Source organism: Mus caroli, unplaced genomic scaffold (assembly GCF_978045245.1).
Source record: "Mus caroli unplaced genomic scaffold, Mus_caroli_1 scaffold_8, whole genome shotgun sequence".
Classification (NCBI taxonomy): Eukaryota; Metazoa; Chordata; class Mammalia; order Rodentia; family Muridae; genus Mus; species Mus caroli.
The window spans coordinates 52,918,816-52,927,416 of NW_028227263.1; the positions used below are offsets into that span (position 1 = coordinate 52,918,816).

Below are 8,601 nucleotides of genomic sequence, written 5' to 3' on the forward strand. Positions count from 1 at the left end.
CACCCATGGAAGGAGTTACAGAGACAAAGCTTGGAGCTGTGATGAAAGGATGGACCATCTAGAGACTGCCTTATCCAGGGATCCATCCCATAATCAGCTTCTAAACGTGGACACCATTGCATACACTAGCAAGATTTTGCTGAAAGGACCCAAATATAGCTGTCTCTTGTGAGACTATGCAGGGGCCTAGCAAACACAGGAGTGGATGCTCACAGTCAGCTATTGGATGTATCACAGGGCTCCCAATGGAGAAGCTAGAGAAAGTACCCAAGGAGCTAAAGGGATCTGCAACCCTATAGTTGGAACAACATTATGAACTAACCAGTACCCTGGAGCTCTTGTCTCTAGCTGCATATGTATCGAAAGATGGCCTATTCGGCCATCACTGGAAAGAGAGGCCCATTGGACTTGCAAACTTTATATGCCCCAATATAGGGGAATGCCAGGGCCAAAAGAATGGGAATGGGTTGGTAGGGAAGTGGGGGGCGCTATGGGGGACTTTTGGGATAGCATTGGAAATGTAATTGAGGAAAATATGTAATAAAAATATTAAAAATTAAAAAAAAAGAAAATGTAAATGAGGAAAATACCTAATAAAATGTATTAAAAAAAAAGAGTTCCACCAAAACAAATCATTCAAGTATATGAGCCTTATATGAGGTGAAGGCAGCAGTCAATGGCCTTTCTAGGATGACTCACACCCCCAGATGCAGACTTGGACATAACCAACATCCTGCAAGCTGACAAGCCCACGACTTTAACCACAAACGCATTGAACTTGAATTTTGTGCTTGGAAAAGATTATAGGTCGCTGAAAGACATCATAATCAATGCAAACCCAGCTTCCCCACCACTGTCCCTGCTTGTGCTGCACCGGCTGCTCTGTGAACACTACAGGGCCCTCCCTGTCCACTGTGCACACACATTCATCTGTCAAGAATGTACCTGAGAATCTTCTCAAGTACTTCGGGGAGCAAACTAGAAAACAGTCCTGACATAAATATCAGCTGGGCTTCACTCTGATTTGCAAAAACGTGCCCAAGACACAGATGAAGTTTGGTATACAAACAATGTGCCCGCTGAAGGAGAAGGAAACATCACACGTTTCCTGTTCTATTTGGCCAGAAGCATTATGCTGTATGTCTAACCATCGATAGCTGGGTGGATATCGCCAGGTTTCAGCTGAAAGAAGGGAACAGTAAAGAAAAAGCAGCTGTGCTCCACTCTATGAACTCCTGTATAGGAAAAAGCCCATGGCGAGTTGGGAATGAGCTCACGGTGGCAGATGTGGTGCTGTAGCCTGTGCTCCAGCAGACTGGGGGTAGCTGTGGGGCAGCACCTACCAGTGTGCAATGGTGATTTTAAGTCCTGTGAGAACCAGGCCCCCTTCAGCACTATCCTCCAGTTCCTTAAGTGAATTCGAGCAGCTTGTCTTGCAGGGTTCAATGTAAGAATGGTGCTGGCTTCCAGTTTGTCGTCAGAAAGGAACCTGTCCAATTGTCAGGCATCAATAAAAGCACCATATGGGGGGAAAAAAAAAACAGTATATGAGCCTAATGGGAGCCATTCTCATTCGAACCACCAAGGATGACATGAGTTTTAGAAAATGCCGGGGAGGGGGCTAGAAGTTGACTTGGGGTGATTTTGTTGTGCATTAATTATTGAGATATGGTCTCTCACAGACCTACAGCGTGTAGTTTCTGTTAGACTGGTTAACCATCGACACCGAGGATATACTTCTCTACTTCTATCCTTCTAACCCAGTATAGAGGTTAATGCGCTACCAAGCCTGGTTTTTATGTGGCTATTGGGGATCCAAACTCAAAATGTTATGCTTGCTAAATATATATCATGTTGGCTGATCCATCTTCTCATTATCAATTTTTTGGATTTTAAATTTAACCTACAAAATTTCATTTAAATTATTATTTGAGTAATTATTAGAAGGTATTATATGAAAAATAATTATTATGACTCATTCCATATAGAAAGTAGTATTTATACAAATGTATATAAATGCACACTTAATATGTGTATAATTTTAAAGTTACTAATATATTAACATAGAAATATTTTTCTATTAAGAAAAGTATCATTGCTTTTGATAAATTGAAATTATAATATACACACCATCAAAAGTGTCTATAATTAAAACACCAAGAAAACAGATTTGTTTCACTAAAATTTAATATTTTTATAAATCTTTTTTGAATTAAAATTCAAAATAAAAATACTAAATTAAAATACAAGCCAAGACTTCAAAGCTCTTGATATTAACAACTAACTTCCAACAACTGAGTTTATTTAAGCTCTGCTTTCACCATAGTTTCTTAACTATGTTCCATATTGCATTTAAAAATATATCGTTACTGTATTTTGCTTTCTTTCTCCCTTTCAAGGGTGCTATTCTTTATTTTCAATCTTATATGACTGGTAACATTTTTGATCAATGAAAAGTTTACTGTTTCCCAAAGTAATGTGTATGTAATAAAGCTGTTCGACTCCAACAATTAAAAGCATTTTATTGTGCAATAAAATAGGTTTCTTTTTCCAGCAGCAGCTACACAACATTAATTCGGACACTAATTTGCACATGATGTATTATTGATAGAATTGTATGAACATTTATTACTAAAATGTATACACATACACATGTATATTAGATTATATGTTATATTTAGATCACATAAATACCAAATCTGAGTCGGTTTTTTTTTTTCAGTTCAATGTAATGAGATTTTTTTCTTTTTGAAAAAATAAGCATGCAGAAGTAAGTCTACAGATAAAGAAATTTACACAAAATTGACTATTTTGGAAAGCATTTAAGTCAAAATGAAATGAGATAGTTTGGAAAGACACCAAACCAGAGCTCTTAGTCAGGCCCAACGGTTTTCTCTTGAATTCGGTAGAAATGGAAAATATGAGCAGAAGGACCTGAACTTAACATCTACTATATCAGAATGTCTCTTCCTTCCTTCCTTCCTTCCTTCCTTCCTTCCTTCCTTCCTTCCTTCCTTCCTTCCTTCCTTCCTTCCTTCCTTCCTTCCTCCCTCCCTCCCTTCCTTCCCTCCCTCCCTCCGTGCCTCCCTCCCTCTCCCTCTCTCTCTCTCTCTCTTTCTCTCTCTCTCTTTCTTTCTTTTGTTGTTGTTGTTGTTGTTGTCATTGCTTTGCTCTGTGAGACAGGATTTCTCTGTATGGCAACCCTAGCTGACCTTGACCTCAATCTGTAGGCCAGGCTGGCATCAAACTCAAAGATAGCCACATTCCTCTGCCTCTCAAGTTCTGGGATTAAAGGCGTGTATTTTGAAAGTACTTGTCATTGATCCTGTCATTGAGACTGAATCACAAGGTTTGGCTAAGTCATTCATTAAGATCTTCATTGCTGTATGCATCAATGGATAGAGTTCTAAGCCAATTCTTGTGCATTTAGCAGACTGATTTTTTTTTATATATGCTTAGGTGAAATCTACAGATATAAGTTCAAAACTCTGCTCAAGACATATTAAATGACTGTACTTTGGAGAATGCTTGAAACTGCAACTTCTTCTCATGTCCCACTTTAGTGTCAGCCATGTGTTCCAGGTCCTATTGAGGCAAATTAGTATTGGCTGTTGTGCCTTTCCATTCATTAACTGCACAAGTATTATTCTTTCCTTCCATTTTCTGTCTGACTACTTCTCACATTTTCAGCAAAGACTTGCCAAATGAGTGTCTTATCATGTAGTAGGGGGGTCTCTGACCTGTTTATGTTAGAAGATTATCTAATACAGCCACCCTTCAAATGCTTACACTTTTTTTTTGTTTTGTTTTGTTTTTTGTTTTTTGTTTTTCGAGACAGGGTTTCTCTGTGTAGCCTTGGCTGTCCTGGAACTCACTTTGTAGACCAGGCTGGCCTCGAACTCAGAAATCCGCCTGCCTCTGCCTCCCGAGTGCTGGGATTAAAGGCGTGCACCACCACGCCCGGCTGCCACCCTTCAAATGCATTGGTTTGCCAATCCTCCTTATTCCAGGATGTATGCATCCAACTGTTCCCAGCCTGAGCATGTTGACAGTAATAGAAATGTGTAGAAAAGTTAAACATAAGAAATAACATGAGGTAAGAAAAAAGATGCAAATCTCAATCCTTTCCTGCTACTATATCTAATAACTGAGAAAATTATATGGAATTTTCATGGAAATGAATGGAACAAGTACTCTTAATTATAGATCTGATTTCCAAACCTTTGAGTATATAATCTGAAGTAAATGCAGAAGCCTGAAACCTAGAAAATGATCAGGGAAAGTTACTCTAGGAAAAAAGGATAGTAAGACACAAAAATAAAGAGATTAAGTAGTAGGCTTTAACTGTGAAGGAGAGAGGGGGCCATTTCAGACAAAAAGGAAAGAAAACATTAATCATGTTTGAAGAGACATGTGAAAACATTATTTTATAAGCTTTGTTTTAAAGATCAATATAAAGATGACAAATGGGCTGAGAAAGAAATCATGGAAATAACACTCTACACAATAGCAACAAATAATACATGCTATTGTTGGATAACTCTAACCAAGAATGTCAAACACTTGTATGACAAAAAAAAAAAAATATATATATATATATATATATATATATATATATATATATATATATAAAACACTTTGAAGAAGATATCAGGAGATGGAAAGATCTCTCATGCTAGTTCATGCTAGTGGATCTGTGGAATTAACATATAAAAATATCCATCCAACCAAAAGCAATCTACACAGTCAACACAATCCCCATCAAAATTACAAGACAATTCTTTACAAACCTTGAGAGGACATTTCTCAATTTTATATGGAGAAACAAAAGGACCAGGATTGCTAAAACAATTCTCTACAATAATAGAACTTTAGGCTGTATCATCATACCTGATTTCAAGCTACAGGGAAGAATTTGTAGTAGTAAAATCCTCATGGTATTGGCATAAAAACAGGCTTATCAATGAAATTGATTCAAATACCCAGCCATAAATCTACAAAACTATGGACACCTGGGCTTTTTATAGAGAGCCAGAAATACACAATGGGAAAAAGAACCTTCAGTAAACAATGCTAGTCTAACTGGATGCCAACACGGGGAAGAATGAAAATAGATCCTTATCTATCATCCTGAGCAAAATTCAAATCCAAGTGGATCCAAAACCTCAACATAAAAACAGATACAATAACCTAGAACACATTGGCACAGAAGACAAGATCCTGAACTAAGAACAAAAATCAATAAATGACACTTCATGAAACTGAAAAGCTTCTGTAAGGCAAAGGATATCGCCAAAATGATAAAATGGCAACTTACAGAATGAGAAAAGATTCTCACCAACTCCATATCTGGCAGAGATGTACTATCCAAAATATATAAATAAGAAACTAGATACCAACAAACCAAATAATCCAATTAAAAAGAAGTATTCAAAAGAAATTAAAAAGAAGTATTCAAAAGAAATCAAGGAACTCAAATGGCTGAGAAACACTTAAAAAGCATTCAACATCATTAGCCATTAGGGAAATACAAACCAGAACTGCTTAGATATTCCATCTTAAACCTTTCAGAATGGCTAAAACACAGGTAACATCACACACTGGTAAAGCTATAGAGCAAGGGGGATGTTCCTACATCGCTGGAGTGAGTGCAAATTTGTATAGCCACTATGAAAATCAGTATGGTGGTTCCAAAAAATTGGGAATTAACATACTTCAGAACCCAGGTATAACACTCTCAGGCATACATACAAAGTACACTCCATCTTGCCACAAGAACTATGTTTATAATAAACATAAAGTAAAAACAACCTAGATGTCCCTTAACCAAAGAATTGATAAAGAAAATGTGGTATTTCAAGACACAACAGGAAAGCTGTACCCATGAAATCTCAACAATATGGCTGCTAAACCATATCTGAATGGTAACAACACCAGGTGACAAGACAGTGTAGATAGGAAGAAGAAAATCCACAAGGAGTCATCCAAAGAGAAAGAGTCCAAGGCTATGAGAGAGCAAGAATCAATTTCCTGTAGAGATGAGCTCTCTAATAGGTTACCTAGACCCAAATGTCAACCCTAAACATATGTACATAAGAGCAACACTAAATATATTAAGTTTGTGTGTGTTTGTGTGTGTGTGTATGAGAGAGAGACAGAGAGACAGCAAAGAGCAGAAAGAGACAAAGAGACAGAGAGAAATAATGATTAAAGAACAGGTAATGAATGTGAGAGGGAGATGGGAAGACAGAGAAGTTGGAGAGAATTCATGTATAAAATCTCAAAAAATACCATATGTAAATCAAAATAATTTTCTCTTAGTATTGAATTAACAGAAGCTGAGTGGCAACTCCTCCCTTTATAAAGGTTAAAGATACATCTTGCAATTTATCACTTTAAACACTTTTTATTATTATTATTATTATTGTTATTATTATTATTATATTATTATTATTTTTACACTGAACATGTGTAAAATAGGTTTGTACCTAATCCCATAGAACATTTGAGTTTGTGTTTTCTGCTCTTTTATGAAAAACTATTTCGTAGAGGCAGTTACAATTAACAAGAGAGAGGGAGAGTGGACGAGAACAATTTTGTGGATGATACAATCTTACTGTAACTGTTTGAATTAGCCTAGAGTGCCCTGCTTTTCACTCCCTCTCCCCAACCCCTCCAGCGTGCCTAGAAAAGGTTGGCATCTCATTTTGCTCTACTATGACCCCTATGTTCACTAGAAGAACATTATATAAGTACTTAATTTCTTATACTTATTTACCAATATGTTGATTTTGATAGACTAAGTAGTTCATCAAAATCATTCATCAAAGTATATGGATTAAGCTCTCAGTAAAGGTTCATTAAACTCAACTGCCCTTACTTCAGAGCTCCAATCATTCATAGGAAAAAAAAAAACTGAGAAAACTGACAGGGGAGTTTCAGAATAATTTAGTTCTGATCTTCACTTAATAACTAACCCATGAGTGACTTTGGGCCAAAATACATTTCTCTGAGCTTCAGAGTCACATACTAAAATGTACAAATGTAGTGGATTTAAGTGCCCTCAAGGGTCAAGGTGCCTGGTGGACAAATGATGCCCAGGAGACATTTAAGACAATAAATTGATGGATATTTCTCTGAGGTCCTGAGATCATTGTAGTTATGAAATTATGTTGTCAATTCCATTCAAAATGTCATTAAACTAAAATGAGTCACAACTATAGATGTGTGGTTAAAATGTTGGAGGACGGTCAAAGGGGAGTTTCCTGAGCCTAACCAGCCTTACACAATCCTTTATAACAACTAATTCTTAGCAAAGTAAAACTCTACAGAAGCCAAGTTTCAGGTCGCTCATCAGCATCCTCTAGAGTTCTTTTTGTTTTGTACAAGTACATGAGAATGAAAACATCTAAAATGTGTTCATTAATTCTGGTAGAATTGTTATCATTATGGTTTCTCATGTGGAGATAGTGCAAATAATAACAGGGATTTAAGCTACTCTGACTTGGGGTCTTATTTTCTTTCCTTTGGTCTTATTTACTTTGAAGTGTGCCAGTTCAGTTTTTAAAACAGTTCTATCTGGGTTTAAGCAGGGTTGACTATGTAAACTTGCTCTATTGCACACTTTGAAAAATCTGGGTGATTCTGGCAATAATTCTTGAGAAATCCTCTACAGTCTTTTACCTACCACCCAGAACTTCACATACTCCAGTCATTGTTCTTACATCATGATGTAATTATGTAAATATCTAAATATTCAGTATTGCCATTCCTTAAAGCCTTTTAACTATTGAAAAGCATACATCATTTATGCTCATATCCCAGTACTTTACATAGCTGCTCCTCTTGCAGAATAGTTGAAAAATTTCAAGTCACAATGTGTATTTAAAACTGTGTCAAGGATAGTATCGAGGAATAAATGAAAACAGCTTTTGTGTGATATATAAATCCTACTCTATTACTGTTTATTCATCTTGCTGCACTCTGAGGAAGAGAGTCTTCTTATCTAACACATCTGCAGTGGCTAAGGAAGCTGTTCCTGGCATCTTGCAGAATCGAGAACAGTTTTGTGTGACAGAAGCAGTCTCCTTGAGGATCTCAATGGATCCCTGGCTGTAATCAGAATTTTGGTCAAAGAGATAGGAAGCAGCAGTACTGGAAGAAAAATTGAAGAACGTAAACCATAAAATTAGCTCCAAACATCTGGTTGCTCTGTAGATAGTGCAAAGGATGTACATTTTGTATCATTCCTTATGACTACAAGTATTGATGAATATAAAATGTTTAGTCTGGGGGATTGAAGAAATGACTCATTTTAGTGAGACCAAGGTTCAGCATCTGCACCTCCATAATTGGTCCCACAACCATTTGCAACTGCAGTTCAAGGGGATTTGACACCCTTCTAGCCTTCACATAAACCAAGCATAAACTTGCTAAACAGACATACAAACTGGCAAAATATTCCTACTCATGAAAGAAAATACAATAAGTAAATCTTATGTTGAACCCCCTGGAAATACATGTCTTAGCTTATGAAACCCAAGTAACACATTAAATGCAGAATATGCCATTAAGTTTCTTTTAGTGGATTGAGGTTGTCTC

The 8,601-nt window shown here is 36.7% G+C and overlaps 1 pseudogene; it reads left to right on the forward strand.

The window, feature by feature from the left end:
• The first annotated feature begins 657 nt into the window (after nt 1–657).
• LOC110297987 (aminoacyl tRNA synthase complex-interacting multifunctional protein 2 pseudogene) lies at nt 658–1,417 on the forward strand (annotated as a pseudogene).
• Nucleotides 1,418–8,601: the final 7,184 nt, after the last annotated feature.